This window comes from Artibeus jamaicensis, unplaced genomic scaffold (assembly GCF_021234435.1).
Source record: "Artibeus jamaicensis isolate MK-2021 breed Jamaican fruit bat unplaced genomic scaffold, CSHL_Jam_final contig_729, whole genome shotgun sequence".
Classification (NCBI taxonomy): domain Eukaryota; kingdom Metazoa; phylum Chordata; class Mammalia; order Chiroptera; family Phyllostomidae; genus Artibeus; species Artibeus jamaicensis.
Genome location: NW_026521939.1, coordinates 5,509,682 through 5,530,017, shown reverse-complemented (window position 1 = coordinate 5,530,017; position 20,336 = coordinate 5,509,682). Strand labels below are relative to the sequence as shown.

At 47.0% G+C, this 20,336-nt stretch overlaps 1 protein-coding gene across 3 annotated transcripts in view; it reads left to right on the top strand.

Moving 5' to 3' along the window:
- SNX29 (sorting nexin 29) overlaps positions 1 to 20,336 on the top strand; it is a 569,005-nt gene that overhangs the window by 517,435 nt on the left and 31,234 nt on the right. The window lies entirely within an intron of this gene.

Here is a 20,336-nt window from a genome sequence, read left to right as displayed (position 1 = left end):
GTGTTGGTGCTTCGTTTGGACATGACAGAGGGCAAAGCACTGATGCCGCACCCCCTATACAGAGGACACCATGAACAGACTTGTAGAAATTAAAGGGGAAACCTTTTTTCCCATTGCAGCCTTTTGTCACTGTCTCTTAGCTCCCGCCTCTTATCCCCACTGTTACTCGAGGGAGGAAGCAGCTTGCCGTCAGGACTGACACCCCTAATTGGGACAGACATGCCTCAGTTGGAAGGTCCTCCTGACTTGCTTTTGTGACTTTTCAGTATCTTGCTTATTGATGCTTGGCACTTTCTGAGCATCTAGGACCAACAGAGCAAACACCCAAAATTTACCCCTATTTACTGGGGACCATGGCAGACTCAGGTACCTGTAGGAAAGAGGCAGGTCATTTAAGTGAATAAAGCCTAACTGTGTGACAATAGGGAAAGGTGGAGAGTGGAGCTCACAGACCCTGTCTGAGAGGATCAGCCACTACTCACTCCAGGCGATTATTGCTGTGTAGGACTGCAGGTTGCCATATCTTTGAATTTTCCAGTAAATGGCAGAAACCCATAACTACATATAAAATCAAATCTTTAAATTACATAGTTGGAAACTAATTTGTGAACCAAACAAAATTTCTGTGGGCCACATATGGCCTGTTGGATACTAAAAGTCTCCTTGGGTAAAAGGGGATTGCATTAGGTCTGTTCAACACATGAAGAACTACAGAGTGGAAGGGGGCAGGGACCACTCAATCCCAGGGGACAGTGGTGATGAGATGTTGACTGGGGTAACTCTGACACCTGATGCATCCACTGACACAATCCCCAGGCAGTACATTCCTGCTTCAAATCCAAATACATCCTGTCACCCTGCCCTCTCCCTGTGTGCAAGGTACTGTATCCCCAGAGGGCCCCTCAACCAGCCATATGTTTGATTCTTCTGGGTAAAGCGCCTGCCCAAGTGTCTTCTCTGTGGCAGTTTTTTTGTTTCTGGTCTTTGCTGGACACAGGAACTACTTGTATACCTGTAAAAGAAAAAAGAAAAGAAGAAAACCAGCCTATAATTCTGTAATTTGCAGCAGCTCACCAAGGGACATGGGTTCTTGGAGGACAATGGCATCTATTCCAGGGAGCTGGTCACAGGTTATTAGGGTTGAGGAGGAAGTCTGGCTCTCACCTGTTAAGTTCAAGACACAAATTCTACTCACAGGTACAATTTACCTGAAAGGTTCTCATGCAGAGCAGCTGTTGCAGGACTGTTTATTCTGATTTTGTTGGTGTTCCGACTCGCTCTCAGTCACTACCCCTGCCCTTTATGCCCCATTGGATTTACTTGTGCCCCCACCCCCATGGAGCTCAACTGGGGACAGTGTCACCTCATTCCCCAACCCCAGGGACAGTGGCAGTGAATAGAAACGTTTTTGGCTGTCACACTGAGGGGACGTACTACTAGAACCCAGTGGGAAGAGTAGTGATTCTGGTAAAACATCCTACCATGCATCAGACAACCTCCAGCAACAGATTTATGGGACCCAAGACCAGTGGTGCAGAGGTCGAGAAACCCTGGTCCAGCCCACAAAGCCAGACTGGCATTGGCACTTGTCTAACCAGCTGCAAACCCCCGTGGTTCCGTGGCCAAGAAGGAGATAAGGAGAAGAAACCAGGCGTCAGGCTAGGGGGCTTTCCTGCATTAAGTTTTCACATGTACCTTTGAGGTTGGTGTTACCGTCCCCTTTTTTCAGATGAAGAAACTGAGCTCCTGACAGTGAAGTGACCTAGCTGTGGTCTCACAGCTGAGATGTGGTGGCGTGGGGAGGGTAAGCGGAGTCTGTATGGTTTGGCAGCCCCTGTCCTTTGTCACTGTGAAGTCAAAATGAAGCACATTATAGTGCACTCCTAAATATCTGCATGTTGAGTTTTTTCCAAGGTCTGGATTGGCATGGTTGTCCTCCATGCCCCCAGGACTGAAAGCCTACACTTCTTACTCATCCTGGGCCACACTGCCTCTCCTCTGCAGGGTCTCTGCCCATGCCTGCTGTGGCCTCTCACTGCATACACTGGTACACCCACTCTGGGTGGTGCTGTCCAAGGTCCTACCGTCTCTCCCTCTTTGGGCTTAACTGCTGCACAGAAAGGTCTGGGAAATGGGGCTGAGGAGGGTTAAGGAAGGAGGGCCTTGACCCTGTTGAGAGAAGTGGTCTGAGAAATCCCACCCCTCCTCTTCCTAACTGGTTTGCGTCTGAGTCACAGCCCCTTCTTGTTCTTCATTAGTCAAATATGCCCAGGATGTTTTAATTGTACCAGAGGAGCAAAGAGAGCAAAGGTCCTGCCTTGACCCTTTGAGCAGACAGCTGCTGGCTTGGCCTGCATCACTCAAAAGATAAAGCAGGTCGTGGACTGCTGAGTAGGAACAGTATCCTTGTTCTTTTTTTTCACACGTGAGAATTTGCTACGGCAGAGTTGTGTATATTTCTCCCACTAGCTTGTTCTGGGGAGGCAGGTTGAGAAATTAGTAATGCAACAGGAAACAAGCTATTCTGTCAAGGTTTGGGATGTAGTTTGTTTCATACTTTCACATGGAAGTCATAAAGAACGTCATTGTCATTCTGTCATTCTGTCATTGTCGACAGAAAGCGCTGTAGTGAGGCAGGTCTGGGTTTCACTTGAGGCCCTGCCATCTATTAGCTTGGTAAACTTGGATTACACCCTTTAAGGACTTTCTGTCTCGATTTCCCCGTCTGTAAAAATGGGACAGATAACAGGCCCTACTTCAGGAGGCAGATTCAAAGATTTAACAAGACAGTGCCAGAGCACTTCACACCAGGTACATAGTAAGCACTTGCCAGTTTTACTGTGGCTGCAGTGATAATGGTAATTGCTTCTGTTGTTAGCAGAAGTATGCACAGCTCACCTCTGGCTCCTTGAAACCATGGAAGACCTTGGAGCTGTGGGACTTTCAAAGGAACATACAGCAGGCACACTCATGGAGTGTATTTGGGAGACAGTATAAATTTCTCCATCAGTCTCCCCACCATGGCTCTCTTTTTCTTCCCAAGTATCAGTCAAGTTGATCTGGAAGACTGAGACTCCATGATCTTGTTAATATCAAGATAGCATCCCTATGGCTGAGCCCCACATTTTTGAGCCCAGAGGCTTCGAAGTACCAGATTCCCCCAAAACAACGAACTACCAGATTACCCCAGCAAACCTCTTCAGTGTGATGAATAGTCAGATTTCATTATACTAGGTAGGCCAAAGCTTTGTTATTAATTTTCTTATATGATTCATACAGCAGTTTAGTACCCAACTGAAAAGCAAAGCTTTGAGTCAGACCTCAGTTTAAATGTCAGCTCTACTACCCAATGGACCTGCAATCTTGATTTTTCATGCCTCTGTTTCCCTGTCTGTAAAACGGGTCCAGTAGCACAGACCTTGCAGGCTTGCCAAGGGGATGAAATGAAATGTCACCTCATAGGAGCTTCTTCAAGGGAAGCTATTTCAGCTGTAGTCACATTTCCCTTAATTCTTTGTTCAGACCCTCACTTCAATCTCAACGTAATTTGAGTTGAAAGCTTAAACATTATTACAATTGCTTGCCCTACTTCACGTCTTATATTTTTAAACATTAGAGCATCTAAAAATTCAGTTTGGAGTAAAGGAGGCTTATTAGGATATTTCTGGCACAATTACCTCCATCCTACTTTGGGTTAGTAAAAGAAATAGTAATAAACATTCTCTAATATCGGGGATGTGAGGCTGCGCCACACAAGAAGTTGATGGCCCTGTGCAGACCAAATTATCTTGTCCCGCCAGCATGTAACCAGTGCCTGTGATAGCTTTCTTCTCAGTGAGTCACACAATTTCACAGGACTCTGCATTTCTTCCTGCACTTTTTAGTGATTCCTTGAGTGATAAGTGAGCGCAGTCACTTTATTGGGTTCTGTATCAGTTATCCACTACCATGTTAATGCTGTGTGATGAACAACCATTTTATACTTGGTGGCATCCAGTAACAATGACATATTGCTTATGCGCTGAGTGACAGGCTGGGAGGCCCAGCTGATTTGGGCTCCATTTGCTTCCATGTTTAGGATGGCCTTGACTAGAAACAATGGGATATGTGGGGCCAGGCAGGGGGGCTAGGCTGGATTTGTATGGCAGAGTGAGAAGAGGGAAAACCCAGTCACTGTAACACTTTCCAAGCTCTGACTGTGTAACATTTGCTAACATCCCATTGGCCAAGGCAAATCCCAAGGCAGAGCCCAGGGTCAGAGTGGGAGGGCGCTGCAAAGTCACATGGCAAAGGACTGGATGCAGAGGAGGTGAATCATTGGGGCTGTTTTTGCAACCCACAGATGAATAACTTCTCCTATATAGGATGTGAAAGGGTATGACTGGGTGGGGTGGGGGGCACGGCTGTGAAATTCTGCAAGTGATATTTTAGCTAGTACGAAGATGGAAGAAAAGCTAGTGACTAGAGCCCAGATGGTCCATAAAATCAACAGTGGCATCAGAGAGGGGGCATTCCACTGTGTTCTGGGAAAGGGCTGAGTCAGGGTCTTTAGTATATTGACCAGAGTCCTGCTTGCCTTGACTTAAAAAACAAATGTTAGCAAATAGTAAAGTTGACTTTTTTGGGGGGGTTCAGTTCTATGAACTTCAGTACACATATAAATTCACATAACCACCACCATCACAGTCAGGATATAGGACAGCCCCATCACCCCAGAAAACTCTCTTGTGCTATCCCTCTGTGGTCACGCGTGTTGCACAGCCCTGAGCCCTGGTAGCCACCAATCTGTTCTCTGTCATGGTAGTTGTGTCTTTTTGAGACTGTCATCTACACAGAACTATACAGTAACCTCTTGCTTGTTTCACTCAGCACAGTTCCTCTGAGACTCAACCACATTGTTGGATATATCAGAAGTTAGTTCCATTCATTGCTGAGTAGTATTCCATTATATGAATATACCACATTTTGTTTATCCATCATGAAAGACACGTGTTTGTCCTAGTTGTTGACAATTTTGAATAGAGCTTATACAAACATTCATGTGCAGCTTTTTATGTGAACTAAATTTTTTATTTCTCTAGGGTAAATACCTAAGAGTAGGGTGGTAACTGTGTTCTGGAGTGGCTGTACCGTTGTACACTCTCATAGTCGATGCATGAGAGCTGCAGATACCCTGCACCCTCGTCAGCATTTGGTATTGTCAGTTTCTTATTTTAGCCACTCAAAGAGTGTGTAGTAGATCTCATCCTGGTGTTAGTTGGCATTTTCCTAATGGCTAATGATATTGCTCAGCTTTTCATGTGCTTATTTTTCCTTAGCTGTGTTCTCTTTGGGGAAATGTATGTTCAGGTCTTGTGCTTGTTCCTAAAAATTGGGTTGTTTGTTGTTTTACTGTTGAGTTTTGATGGTTCTTTATATATTCTGTATACAAGTCCTTCATCAGATAAGTAATTAGCAAATATTATCTGTGTTTCGCCTTTTATAGATAATATTTCACCATCTGTAGCTTGTCTTTTTATTTTTTCTTAGCATCATTTATATAACAGAAGTTTTTGACTTGGATGAAATCCAATTTCTCCAAATTTTTTGATTGTGAATGATGCTTTTGGTTTTATGTCTAAGAACTCTACCTAATGCAAGTTTATAAGAATTTTCTCCTAGATTTTCTTTTAAAAGTTTTATAATTTTACATTTGATCTGTAATTTGTTTTGAGTCAACTTTTGTATAAGATGTGAAGATTGGGTCAAGGCTAAATAGTTCCATGACTGCACCCCTGTGCTGGGACAAGTGGAGGGGCCAGAGAGAAAAAGGGACCACAGCTTTTCCAATTGAAGAGGAAGATTGCCCACTTCAGTAGATTTCCATGGCTGTTGTCCCACATTCCCACAAATTTGATGGCTTAAAACAACGCAAATTCATTCTCTTACAGTTCTGGAGGCCAGGAGTCCAAAATCAGACTTTAGTCAGCTGCCACTAAAGTCAAAGTGTCAGCAGGGCTGGTCCCTTTGGAGGCTGTAGGGCAGAATCTGGTTCCTTGCCATTTCCAGCCCCTAGAAGCTGCTCACAGTGGGGCCCCTTCCTTGCAACACACCAGCCTCCACTTCATCCACTGCTCTGTGAATGACCTCCCACCTCCCTCTTATAAGGACGTTCTGGATCACATTGGGCCCACCCTGATAACCTAGGATGATTTCTAAGTTAATTACATCCGCAAAAATCCCTTTTGCCATATAAAGCATCAGGGATTAGGATGTGGATGTCTTTGGGGAGCCGTTGTTCATTTTACCACACCCTTCCCCTCAGAGTTTTAAGTGCTCGTGGGCAGCTGCAGACGGAGATGAGGAAACAGGAAACACGGATGCCCCCCACTCTTTCTGAGCATTAATTGTCTGCTTTCCTGTTCTTTGAGCTAGAACTAGGGGGCTCTCCTGGAGCCCTCCGGCCATACCCTGTCCACTTTCAGGGCTCCAACTGCCTTGATCCCAGGCTGGAGGACATTAGAGGTGAAAAGTAGTAAAGTCAATGCAGGTTTGGTGATTCATCAGACTCTGGTCGTCTTCTCTGATCCACCTGCCCTTATTTACTTTCCAGGGTCTTTGAATAGCTGCCTTGTACTTTCTCTCCAGGTTTGATAGCTGCATTTGGTAGAATGAGTTTACTCCATCTACGCAGGTCTAGAATCCCTCCTTAGCACTTTCTATACCAAAGTATTAGGGAAGAGTTGTATGCACACAGAAGGGGTGTGCTGTGTAAACATGCGTTATGTCAGGGAGTAAATGCTCAGTAACAGGAATATTACAGGAATGTTATGATGGTCAGCATTTACAGGGCACTTTGCACCTGCCAGAATTTATCTTATTTAACTTTTACATTTCTCCCTATGAGGGTAATTACATGGCCCATTTTACAGATGAAGAAACTGAGGCTCAAGAGGGTCTGATGAACAAAAACATTCATACTTACTGAATGATGAAGCCAGGATCATGTGACTCCAGGACCCCAGGTTGCAACCACTCCATCATTCATTCAGTCTTTAGCTATCAGGACTGCCAGACCACTCGCCACAGCCCAGCCTCTCTCCTGAGTTCAGACCCAGCCATGTCTCTGTCTGACTTCATCGAGTCTTCCTTTAGCCGTCCGACACCCCATCACCACTACCGTCAGGCGGGGATGGGCCCCTCCCTTGATTCCCATCACATGTTCTGACTTCCCTCCATCCTGGCAGCCAGTGCTTCGTGCTGACTTTGAAACTGGAAAAGCCAGTGTTTGTGCTGCCTATTACCTACCAGATCCAATAAGCAGAGACAGGGATTGAATTTTTATGGGCACTTTATTCAGATGGCCGGTGATCTGAGAAGATGGTAGGTTTGTACCCTAACATACCATCTTACATTCCATTTTAAACTGATGTCTTCATAAGAAGAAAAGTGTAGATTAGGGGGTTGAAATTCAGGGAAAAAATTAATCAGATAAAAAGCTGCAGCACTCTTTCATCTGTGTCCTTAGTGGGGTGAAGGTGGGGGACAAGTCTCACCCTGGAGTACAATGTCTCAGATACCATCTTGATGGTTTGCAGTCCTCTTGAGGCACAAAGGTGGAACTGCTTATGGTCTCCTGGAGTTAAGGAAGGTCGTACCTTCACTTCCTAAAACAATACCTTTTTACATTCATTGATTGCTAAGGTTATTAGCTATTACCTGAAACTACATTTGAGTATCCCATCAACTCGGTGTGTGGACCTGTGCTACTTGTCCCTCCAATGTAAATGCCCAGAGGGCAGCAACCCTGCCTGCCTCTTCTCTGTTTGTGTCTGCTGTGGAGCACAAGGCTGGGAAATGGTAGATGCTCAGTGAATACTGTAATGACCAAAACCTATTTTCCACTGATTTCCTGCAATAGCGAACTCCAAACATCCATTTAAGGAGATGCAGCTTATCTGATAAATCCAGAAGGGCTCACGTGTGCCAGATTACTTCTATTTTCTTTTTTAAAATTAGTAGAGCACAGATAGACCTAATCACCAGTTAGCTCAAATCCTACAATATCTCCTCCCAGACTGATCCCTAAACTGAACCACCATTTCTGATGCAGCCAGGCCACCTGGTGCTCCTGCTGTGTCAGGCCTTGTGTCCAGCATTTTATATGCAGAATCTCATTGAGTCTGCAGTTCTAAGAGAGGTAGTTATTCCCTTTTTATAGATGAGGTGGTTGAGGCCTAGAGTGATGATTAAAGGACTTGACCAAGATCACACAGTGGATAAGCTTTAGAGCTGGCATTTGAACTTGGGTCTAACTCCTAAACTTGTACCATTGATGCACTTTGGGCTCAGGCAGCTCTTAGTCCAAGGTCTCTTTCTGTAAAGCCCATGCATGTAAGCACTATACTATCACTGCCTTTAAAAAATCAGATAAATGGTAAATATAAGGCAAAGGCTTCTAGTAAGTCATCTGGAGCCATGATAGGTACTCAAAAAGCTAACTGTCCAAGTCTCTAAGGTCCCAGAAGTAAGGTATGTGTCATGAATGACCCTGGTTTGCAAAATTTCAGAAACCTACTTTAAATTAGCATAAGCTGAAAAGAAGTACTTACTAGCTCAAGTGTTAGCTTCATTTCCAGCAGGCTTTCTCTGATGGAAAGACGGCCCCTGGCAGCTACAGGCCTTGTGGACCCTCTAGATCCAGGTCCTGAAGAACAGGCATCTTATCCTGGCTCCAGCCAAAACTGCAGGGCAGATTCTTCCTCATCACATCTGTCCCTATATCTCCAGCAGAAATTCTAAGGAAGATTCTGGTGGTCTCATCTCTGAGCAAATGACTGTGACCCAGGAAATTAGTACCTTGAGTAGCTAAATCTGGGGGAAAACAGAGGGGCATTCAGCCACCTTAACTCATAGACTGAACAGGACTGTTACAGGAGGAGGCGGGTGGTCCCCTGAAAGAAGGTGGATGGACAAATGTCCATTCTGTGTGGGTCTGTCGTACAGTTGTCAGGAAAGCTACAGCCAATGACTATGGCAGTGTTTGTGTAAGAAGCTGATGAGGCCTGTGGCCCAGCCTTCCACGCCCACTGAGCCAGAAGATGACGCTTCTGAGCAGGAATCTTCTGCACGTCCCCAGCTCGTCACTCCCAGTGGAGTGGGAAGTGCCTTAACACTCCCTAGCAGGCACCACCTATCTTTAGACATGCTTCCAGCCGGTATCTGGCAAGGCAGTTTTATTGTAAACTATCAACCAGAATGAATTCATGACTTTGAGGGTTGCCACAGATTTGATTGGGCTTGTAGAGTAGATTTCCCAGGTGTCTCTGCTGCTGAGAATTTCTCCAAGCCTATGGGTTGGAGACTTTTGAGGGGACTCTCTTTCAATTTGGAGGACAGAAGCCTAGGACGAGAAGTCTTCTTGCCACTCTAAGAAATTCTTTATCCTAGGGTGCCAGAGGTAGAATCAGATACCCTCTTATTACAGAGAAGGAACGGATCCCTTGGAGGAGGGGAGGGAAGGAGTGGGGCTTAGCCAAGGTCACATGAGTGAAGGGCAAAGGCTCTAGACTCTAGACTCAACCCTGACCTGTCCCTTTTCAAAGCCACAGGAATTAAGGTTGTTATCTCACCAGAAGGAAATGTCTTTCAGCAGGTTTGGGTGCTGAAAGGCTGTTGTGGAGAATAAGTCCACAGTCCTAGATTTTAAAATAAAGTTTTGTCATTGACCAGAACGTAGGCAGGAAGGGGAAGTGTGTGCATCAGACAGGGGCCAGAACCGCAACACTCAGGCTAACTCACCTGGGCTGCAGCTGGCTGTCACACACAAACACAACCTTAGGCCAGTGTCCCCTGATACTTAGGGAGGGTCAGAAGGGTGGATTCCGTAGTCTCAAGGCAGCAAATGTCAAAAGACTGGTGGAAGGGAGGGCTGGTGCTGGACAGTGGGAAGGGGTTATAGGGCTCACCTGGTAAAATCTGCAAGCTCTGTCATCTGTGGAGACTCTGAGCTTCCTTTCTATACCTTGTCTTGTTCTGAAGAGGCTGCTTCCCTTATTGGGGCCCTCAATGGCATTTTCAAGTTGCATGGCATAGGAACATTCTCCCAGGCCATCCATTAAAGGACTCATTTTCTTGGCAGGCCTTTATTAATCAGTTGCCATTCCTGATTCTGTCAGACCCTGGGATTAGTGGGTTCAGGGAAATCCCATTTTATTTCTCACAGCAGCCCTTAAAGAGCTATAACTAGAATTATCTTCTCTCAAGAGAGGCAGGAAACTGAAGCCCAGATCGGTGAAGTGTTGTCCCCTGGGCTACCTAGATGGTGAATGGCAGAGCAGGGCCTCATGCCAGGGAATTCAGCAAGAGCTCCTTGGTGAGATGCCATAGTTTCCAAGGACAAGTGATGATTAACCCATTTGTATCCATTATGAAGAATTTCAGAGCAAGGAGTGGTGAGCTGTAGCAAGGGGTGATAGATAGTCTTTGCCATCTCTGCAGCTTCCAAGCATGGACTTGACATTAGAACAGGGTCCAATTGCTGAATTGCCTAATGTTTGTGTAAACCTGGGAGTCACAAAGCCTCACCCGGCCTCAGTTATCTCTCTGTAATTTGGGTGTAATTGTAGTTCCTTCCTCTTGGAGTTGCTAAGAGGACTGAGGGAGACTAATGCATTTAAAGTCCTTGCCACATGGCCAGGTGCAGGGCTGTGTTCTGGAAGTTAAGGATACAAGAGTATTTATCATGAAAGAGTGTTGAACTTTGTTGTGTGCTTTTTTGCTATCAATTGACATGATTACAGATTTGTTGCTTTTTTTTTTTCATTTCTCAAGTTTTATTTTTACTGCCTCAACCCATGAGACAGTTTGTCTCAGGTTGTATGCTAAATGTTCCCATATATAGCAGGCACTTTACATAGCAAAATAAAAAAGTTTTGAAGCATTAAAAAACTGGTATTTACTGGAGTTCAGCATGAATACTTTTATATAACTGGAGGAAAATATGCCACAAATTTTAAAGATAAATTCGCTGAGAAGAGAACAGTAATGTTTTAAAAGGAGATTTATGTAATCATATGACTCTTACATTCACATAACATACAAAGAGGTGGATGTCTTGAATGGCCTATTCAAGGAAGTTCACTTAGTCCAACTTAACGAAGCCTATATCCTGGAATTATTTCTCTAGAATCAGTTATGACGTGTCCCCACTTTCATTTCTGATTTTAGTAATGTGAGTCTTTTCTTTTTTTCTTAGTCCATCTAGCTAAAGGTTTGTCAATTTTATTGATACTTTCAGAGAACATTTGGTTTCATTTTCTCTAATACTTCCTCATTCTCTATTTTGTTATCTCCTTTAATCTTTATTATTTCCTCCCTTTTGCTAACTCTGGGTTTAATTTTATCTTTTTCTGGCTCCCCAAGTTGTACAGTCAGATTGCTGGTTTTAGGTCTCCCTGGCTGTCTCTGTAAGCCATCACAGCAGTCAGTCTCGCCCTCGGCACTGCATTCACTGCAGTGCAGACATCCAGGTGTGTTGACTTTTGTTTTCACTTGCCTCAAGGTGTTTTCTAATTTCCCTGTGCTTTCTTCTTTGATCCATTCATTGGTGAAGAGTGTGTTACTTACGTACAGAGTGTGTACGTTGATAACAACTTACGAATTTTGCAGTTTGTGATGGGTTCTAATTTAATGCCACTGTAGTCACAGAAGGTACTCTGCAGACCTCTCTTTAAATCTGTTGAGACTTTGCTTGTGGCCTAACCTGTGGTCTATCCTGGAGAATGTTCCACGGGCACCTGAGGAGCTGTTGCTGGGTAGCGTGTTCTGTACGTCTGTTAGGTTTATTAGCAGGTTTATTGTGTTGTTTACATCTTCCACCTGGCAGTTCTGCCCATTACTGAGAGTGGGCATTGATGTCTCCAGCCGTTACTGCACAACTGTCTGTTTCTCCCTTCAATTGTCAGTTTTTGCTCCATAGGTTTTGATTAAGTGGGTGAATATTTATAATTGTTATTTCTTCTGCTGTATTGAACTTTCATTAATATATAATGTCGTGTCTCTTGTAACCTTTTATTTAACATCGATTTTGTCTGATATGAGTATAGCCATGTCAAGGGTGCAAGGGCGAAAGGAGACCTACCATCACACCTGCTTTGAGAGTCATGCCTTTATTTAAAAAGCTAAAATTAAAAAAAAAAAACTTTCTGAGCCTCTTCTGCCTCTTCCTAACCACTGTGCTAGGCTTTAGGAAGACAAAACTAACAGTCGCTGTCCTCAGGGAGCTTCCAGGTCAGCCTGGAGGCTCTGTGTGGGCACAGGAGCCGCAGTCGGTGTGGGGTCTATCTCAGCGCCTCATTACCGCTGGGGGTGGGGGGCCCCTTGGCATTTCCACCATTAGAGAGAGTCAGCCATGACCCTCTCACCAGGGAAGGGTATCAGGTATGTCTGTAAGTGCCACAAGGGACCCACACAGGCTGCTGTAAGGTGTGATATCGAAGCCCTGCCTGGTCTGGGAGGTCTGTGCTGAATGGGGAAGATGACCAGCGGTCAGTGAGGAGTGAAGCCAGAAGGTGGCAGCTGTGGGCCACAGCGCGTGGGTGGTAGAAGATGAGGTTGGAGTCTAGGCCTTCAGATTCCAGCCTGAGACCCAAAGGCAGCCTTTGAAAACAGCTCTGTCTTCTTCACTGGGCATGTAGGGGCTTTTTGGTTGGTTTCCTCACCAGACACTGAATGCCCACTCTGTGCAATGGCAGGAGAGAGACCAGCCTCCTCCAGGCCCTCAAGGACCTGCAGACCCCAGGCCTGGTCTCATCCAGCTTCCTGAATCTGCCCTTCCAGCCTCAGCAGAACCCGGGGTACCCTGTTATGCCCCACTGCCTTCAGTGTGGTGCTGCTGTGCCAGGCAGGGCCTCCCTTATCACAGGGGCCTTGGAGGCTGGCTCTTAAGACACTCCCCAAAAGGGGCAGAGGTGGGGGGAGCATGACTATGTCTAGGTGGGAGTCCCTTCTGAGAGAAGAAATTACCAAGAAGGGAGAAGAGTCTCAGGGGGCAGCCTGAGCAGCCCAGGTATTTAGGGATATTTATTTATTCTGTACATTGAGGGGAACTATAGCTTATCTATCTAAATGTCAAAAAACCACCATGAGTGAAAAGAATGGAGCATTCTAGGTTCAGGTCCCCATCTGTCACTTGGCTGTGTGACCGCTGAACCTCATATTTCTTTATCTATAAAGTGAAACTAATGACCAGACCTCCCAGCGTGGTGGTAGGCAGCGACACAGCAAGTACAACAAGGCACACAGTAGGTGCTCAACACCATAAAGTAAAATTAATTTCCTGTTCCGTCTTTTGTTCAACCCAAGAAGGATAAGTAGAATATAAATATTTGATTGATAATTATAAACAATTATAAAAAACAAAGGGGAGATCTTTATTTCTTAATACATATAGAACTGCTGTGATTAAGGATGTTGTTTTGACTGGAAAACTAAGAAAACATGATGAGAAAATTATAGAGACATTTAAGCTGCTGCCTGCTATGCATACATTTTTATTAAAGGACATTTTAAATATAAACGATTGGGACTGCTTTCAAAATACATAAAAATAAAGAGATTAAAATTAGTCTCGACACTGGAAGGTAAGATCAGGCTGGCTTGGTTCTCCCCAGGATCTGTCAGGATTCCAAGGACCAGCACAGCCGCTTCGCCCAGGGCCGGGGGGAGCCTGTGGAAGGCACAGCGGGCTCTGAGCAGGGAGCGGTGGGGGCTCCTCAGTCCCACCCATCCCTTCCCCACCCCAGCAAATACTTATTGTGCACCCACTATGTGCTAGGCACCACTTCCAATACTGATAAGTAAACAGTGAATAAAACAAAGTCCCTGCCCTAATGGACAGTCTAGTGGGGGAGATAAACATTAAATAAATGTATATATGTCAGGTGGTAAATGCTTAAAGAAAAATAAAACAAGAAAGGACATCCTAGGGGGTGTATAGGGGAAGCAGCCTGATGGGGATATGTTATATGTGGTTGGGGAAGGCCCCAAGGATAGTTTGACACAGTGTGGAGACCTGAGGGACTAAGTCCGGCAGAGGCAACAGCAAGTGCACGGGACCTGAGGCAGAGCGTGTTCGGTCTGCTTGAGAAGCAGCAAGAAAGCTGGTGTATCAGGGAGAAGAGTAGAGGAGGAGGAAGAGGAGTGGAGGCGAGGTTAAGGAGCTGATGGTGACAGCTGGGCCACACAGGCCTTGTCAAGGCAGGACTGTGGCTGCCTCAGAGTGAAATGGGAGCCATCTGTGGGGAAGGGCGTTGTTATAGTGGATGGTGTGGTCTCCCAGGTGAGAGGACATGGCTGCTGGGAGGGGCGCTGGTAAGCAGCAGTCAGATTCTGGCGGTACGCTAAAAGTACAGCAGACAAAATTTGCAGATGGGCTGATGTGGGTGTGAGCGGAACAGAGGAGTCAGGATGGTGCCAGGGTTGTTGGTGTGAAGAACTGAAAGAGAGTCGCTGTTCACAAAGTGGAGACAGCCAGTGACGGTGGGGGATAAGGAGGGAGCCTTGGACCTGTTACATTTGCAGTGCTTGTTGGACATCCACATGGGCACTGAGTCTAGCATCAGCCTGCAGTTCGGATGAGGCTCTGCAGTGGGTATAGGATCTTAGGAATCATTATATGTCGGTGGCACTTAATGCCATGAGCCTAAATCAGTTTGCTCAGGTGTGATGATGGAGCCCTGCCCACCCACCTTAGAGATATCAGTACCTGAGAGGGACCAGCAGAGAAGATGCAGGAGGGCACCTGAAGAGTCCCCCCAAAAGTCCAGCTGGTAGCCGAAGGAGAGTGAGCCACGAGCAGGCAGGAGGGCAGACAAAATGAGGTCTAGGGCTCTAGGCTCTTCCCACTTGGACGGTCCTTTGAACTTGGTCCAGGGGATTGCAATGTGGTAGAGAGAGCTGCGTTTGGGGATCAGACAGCCCTGAGCCTAGATGTGCAGCTACCTTGCAGCCACACATTTTGCAGCCACATGGGGTTCAGTGACAGTCACCCTCTGAGAACCTGGTCTGTAACAGGACACTGACATCCATCTCAAGGGGCATCTCTGCCAATGTTAATGTCCTTGATCCTCTTAGTCTGTGACTCACAGCTGTTGTTTCATGTTATACCACCCCTGGCCAGTCTCTGACCCTCCAGAGTAGCCAGCTGCCTCCAGCAGATGCTGCAAAAGGATTTGGAGAGGAGAGTGGCATGCAGTGGAGGAGCTGGAAGGATAGCACAAGGCCGGCGAAGTCCTAGTCCTGGCCAAGCAAGACTACACCGAGGTGGCTGCATGCCTCGTCTTCTCTCTGCTATCTCTACAAGGAGCTTTCTCTGCCTCAGCCTGGGGTCTGTCTGCCCCATCATCTCCCTCCTGTTATAAATGGCACCCCTGACATGTGAGAGTGGCTATCGTATCAATAAGATTGTGCTCTGCTGGAACCACATCCCACCTTTTCAGTTTGCAGGATATTAAAGGTCTCTTCCCTAAACCAAGGCCCTAGCTGGCTGAGGGCAGTGTTTTCCCGAAGGCAGTCTGATGTCAATCGAGGAGCCCAGGCAGGAGCAGAAAGGATGCCCCTTGGGCAAAGGGATGGCTGGACCTTTCTTCAAGTAGCTGGAGGGGGACCTTTGATGACTCAAGTCCCCTCTGAGCCTCAGTTTCTCACTTTTACAATGGATGCATCACACTAAGGATCTCTAACACTGTCCAGTGGCTGAACTTGAGCAAGTGTAGGTTTTAAAATGGATGAAAGGAAGGGAAATCTCTTCCTTTGGTCAGAGGAAACTTGTCCATGTAATGACTGAGGTACCTGTCTGGCAGGTTCCCTGCGGAGGTAGCTTCAGTCTCAAAGTAGCTACCTTAGGCATGTTGAATCAGCATCCAGAGTGTGCATTCATTGGGGTCTAACTTTGGACCACTGTTGTGAACACCCACATATACCCCAGCCCAGGCAGAGCCCTGGCACACAGGCCACCCTGTCCCCTCTGCCATCTGTGTGCCCCAGTCTCGCTCCAGTGGAGCCTGGAGTGACTCAGTGTACTCTCCCAGACCATGCCTGGGTGGCCAGTGCTCATTGAACAGGGTCATAAGATGACCTGATTAGTGGTTCTTATAAAATAATAGCACTAGTAATCATAGCTGTCATTGATTCCACTCTACTTCTGAGACCGTGAGAAATACTTTGTGTCATTGGTCTTCTTCCTTAACCCTGCACTGTAGCTGCAGTTGTTGCTGTTCCATGGGTGAGCAAGTTGAGGCTCGCTGATGAAGTGACTCTCCTGAGATTCCCAACCAGACCTTCCTGACCCACAGTCTGGGCCTTCCTGCTCCCTGATGCAGTGCCTCTCTCAGCAGGGGCACCCCCAAAAGCAGGCGAGGGCCGTCGTGCCGCATTGGGGCTGCAGCCTGTTAGCCTGCTCTATATATAGGACGTGGATGGCAGAGACGCCCAAGCAGAGAGAAACCTGACCTAGATAGGACCCCAGAACAGACAGCAGGGAAGCAGTACCTTAACTTGCCTCTCCAGCCAGCTAAGCACGGGGACTGCAGCAGCCAGCAGAAGCCGCTGTGCACATTCTGGGGGCCGGTCATGGGCCAGCTGCCTCTGTACTCCATCCCAGCACTTTTTCACAGAGTGCTCACGAAGGGAGTTACCATGTTTTATGCCCACTTAAGAAACGAGGAACCTGAGACTCAGGTTGCTGAAGTAACTACCCCAAGGTCCCTCAGCAGGTGTCGGGAAAGGATTTGAACCGAGGGTGGCAGCTGCTCTCCCTCAAGCTGTGTTCTGCCGGCTCCGTGTACATGGTGCATCCAAAGGAACTGTCAGAACAAGGGCGACAGCAGGTGGCATGAAGGAGTGGGCAAGTCCCAGGTAAACCAGGTGGACCCCGATGTGACTCTGTTCCATTACTGCTCACTGAGGGGTCCTCTGACCCTCAGTGTCCTTGTCTATAAGTCATGCTTATTACACAGCCTTCTCTGAGCACCTCACATGTGTTAACTCATGTGAGCCTGGCAACTTTGGGACAGTCACTCACCTGACAGGTGAAGGTGCAACAGTCCCTCAGCTTGACTGACTGAAAGAGCTGGGATGTGACCCCAGGCCCTTTGCCTTCAACCCACTCACTCTCCCCGTTAGACAAGATGGTCCAAAAGCAGGCATGTTGCCAGGCACACAGTAAGCATTCGATGTATACTCCTGGAAAAAAACTTGTAAAGCCTACCTCAGCAGGGCTGGGAGGCCTGTCCACTGTCCAGGTTTGTCTCAAGGAGATATCTTGTTCCCATGACACTTCTGTCCCTGAGTCTGTCCACTATGTCCCTGACGGTCTTGACCCAGGCAGTGGGGAGCCACTAGCCAGTGCATCAGGTTTGCATTCTCTAGCACAACCTTCTTTCCACAGCTTCCTTCTCCTCCTGCTAAACTGAATGACCTGTGGTAAGCAGACTACTGTCCCTCTAAAGATGTCCATGTCTTAATCCCAGAAGTTGTGAATATGTTCTGTGGCCAAAGAGAACTAAGGCCGCAGATGGAATTTAGTGTGCTAATCAGGTGACCTTAAAAGTAGAGAGATGACCTGGGTTATCTGGGCTGGGTGGGCCCAGGGGGGTCACAGAGGCCCTTAAATGTGGGAGAGGGAGGAAGAAGAGTAGCCAGGGTCACAGAGATGTGATGTAAGGAGGGCTGACCGGCTACTGCTGGCTGCAAGACTGGGAGGGGCCATGTGCCAACGAAGGCAGGCAGGCACCAGGAGAGGGAAATGGCAGGAAAATCTATTTTCCCCTTGAGCCTCCAGAAGGAACCAGCCCTGCCGACACTACGGTTTTAACCCAGGGAAGCGCAGCCGGGACTTCTGTTGTTTCAAGGCACTGAGTTTTTGTAACTCGTCACAGCGGACATAGAGCAGGAGCACACCTCCGTGTCCCCTCGGCCCTCAGGCTCCTCTCCCTGCCTGAGTGCCCTCCCCCATCCCCTTTTGAGTGCCCTCCAAGGTCCAGGTCACATGTCACCTTCTTTGTGACCCGTCCTAACTCCCCTTGGTGCTGCATCTCTGTGGCACGCAAGGCACTCCTCTCTGACCGTGCTGCCCCTCGCTGGCTCATACAGGGGTGTAGGGGCAGTTAGCTGGTTTCATTGTGTTTCTCCTCAGACCTGTGGGCCTGGAGGCCCCTCTGTCTGGCCCTGTCTGTAGAGTCTTAATAACAGTGGCTTGTACTGGCCTCTCTTGTCCTGGACTCACTGGACTGTTTTGAGCCTTCCTCTCCAGCTAGATCTGTGGGGGCTCTGGGCAGAGGGTGGGCCCGTTTTGTGCCTGGCCCTGGCCAGCTCTTTGTCAGCTGCTCAAGTCTCTAGTCAGGGTCCGTGGTATGTATCTTGAGGATGTCGTCATTTACTTAGGCTGCTGGTGTTTTGGAAGCCCCTGCTGTGGGCCAGGCACTTGGAGAAACTGCAGGAAATTGGACAGGTGAGGCCCTGCTCTCCTGGTGTTGTGTGTCTGTTAGAGCAGCAAAAAGTCGAACAGGCAGCTCTAACTACAGGCCAGAGGTCAGGGCAGACTTCTCTGAAGAAGGGACAAGTTGGTCTTGTTAGCACATCGAGGCAGGCATCCCAGTGTGGAGCCAGAGAAGGTGGGGCACGTGAGAATGGATCACGGGACATCTTGGAACTTGTGGCCACACTCACAGCTGGGTCTTCATTGTAGCGTCTGGCTTTCTGTTAAATGATGTACGTTCTTGGAAATGTAGCAAATGGAAAATCCTGGGGTAGAGGTTTGGCCTTTGAGTAAATGGCTTCCCCTCCTCATCATACTTGCCATCTGTTGAGTGTCTACAGGCCAGGCCACCTCAAGAAGCCTGGTTGGATTCTCACATGTAGCTTATAAGGGTTGGAGCAGAGTTCATCCCTGCCCCAGGGCCCCAGGCCTTCTGCACATGGATCTGAAAAGAAAACCGGGCTGTTTAAACCAGCTTGGGGTGGTTCCAAAGCCTGGCATTCTGGTGTCCTGGATGCTGCTGAGTGGCCAGTGGAGTCATGCAAAATCTATTCCATCACTTAGCTTGAAATGTGTTGAGTAATAAACAGATAGATGATCTCTGTTTGCAGTCAAGTGTGTGTAAAGGAGAAAGGCGATTGCTGGTCCCTGTGCTTTGGGCCAACAGGCTGTGCCTCCTTGGCCTTGTGCAGCCACTGATGGCTGTAACTGCAATTAGACAGCCGAAGTGTATAGACTAACAGGAGTTAGCACATTGGCCCATGGACCAAATCCTACCCACTGCCCGTTTTTTGTTGATAAATATTTATTGGAACATAGCCATTCCCATTTATTTACACACCGCCTATGGTGCTTTCATGCTACAAGGGCAGAACTGAGTAGTTGCAACAGAGACCAAACAGCTTATGAAGCCTAAAATGTTTATTGTCTAACCCTTTAGAGGAGTTTGCTGACCCCTGATGAGAATAGTGGACCGATCCAAATGTAGTGATACGGAAAAATCTCCCTGATACAAGATGTAGCACAGTGCATAAATTTCCATTTTTAGAAATCACAAGAAATATATGTAGCACACACACACACATTTAAATGCTCTATAGACAATGGATAGCTCTAGAAAGATGCATTAAAAAGGGATAACCATGGTTGCGTGAAGGACAGGGCTGAGGAGACTTCTCTTTTTACCTCTGCATGCTTTTTATTTTATACCATTTTACGTATCACCTGTGCGAAAATAATAACTTAGTTCAAAAAGTATATATTGATGAACTAGTATTAGTCCCCTCGAATCAGATTCTAAATCAAGGAATTAAATATTAAATACTAACAGTGCAAACATTAACTCAATATAGATTTCCAGTCAGGATGGCCACATAGGTAAACATGGCTTACCTCCTCACACATCAAAATTACAGCGATAGAACAACCATTATTCAGAACTGTCAGAAATCAAGTTGAATGGCAGTCTGACAACCAGTGAATTAAACCACCTCCACCCAGACTGGTAGGAGGAGCGCAGATGTGCAACGGGCTGGGATGGTCCTACACATCCATGGGCAGTGGATAAAAATTTGGGAGGGATATCTCAGGAGTGAGGAGTCCCAGCCTCACATCAGGTACCCAGCCCAGGGTTCCAGTGCCAGGAATATTAATCCCCTCTAACTTCTGGCTGCAAAAACAAGTGGGGACTGGGTTGGAAGACACTGCTGGAATCCCAAGTAGTTCCTCTTCAAGAACTGTAATCTGTAGTTCTTGACTACAGATTACAGGGGACTTAGATTTACTCTCTCGAGCTCCAGCACCAGGGGAGCAGATTAAA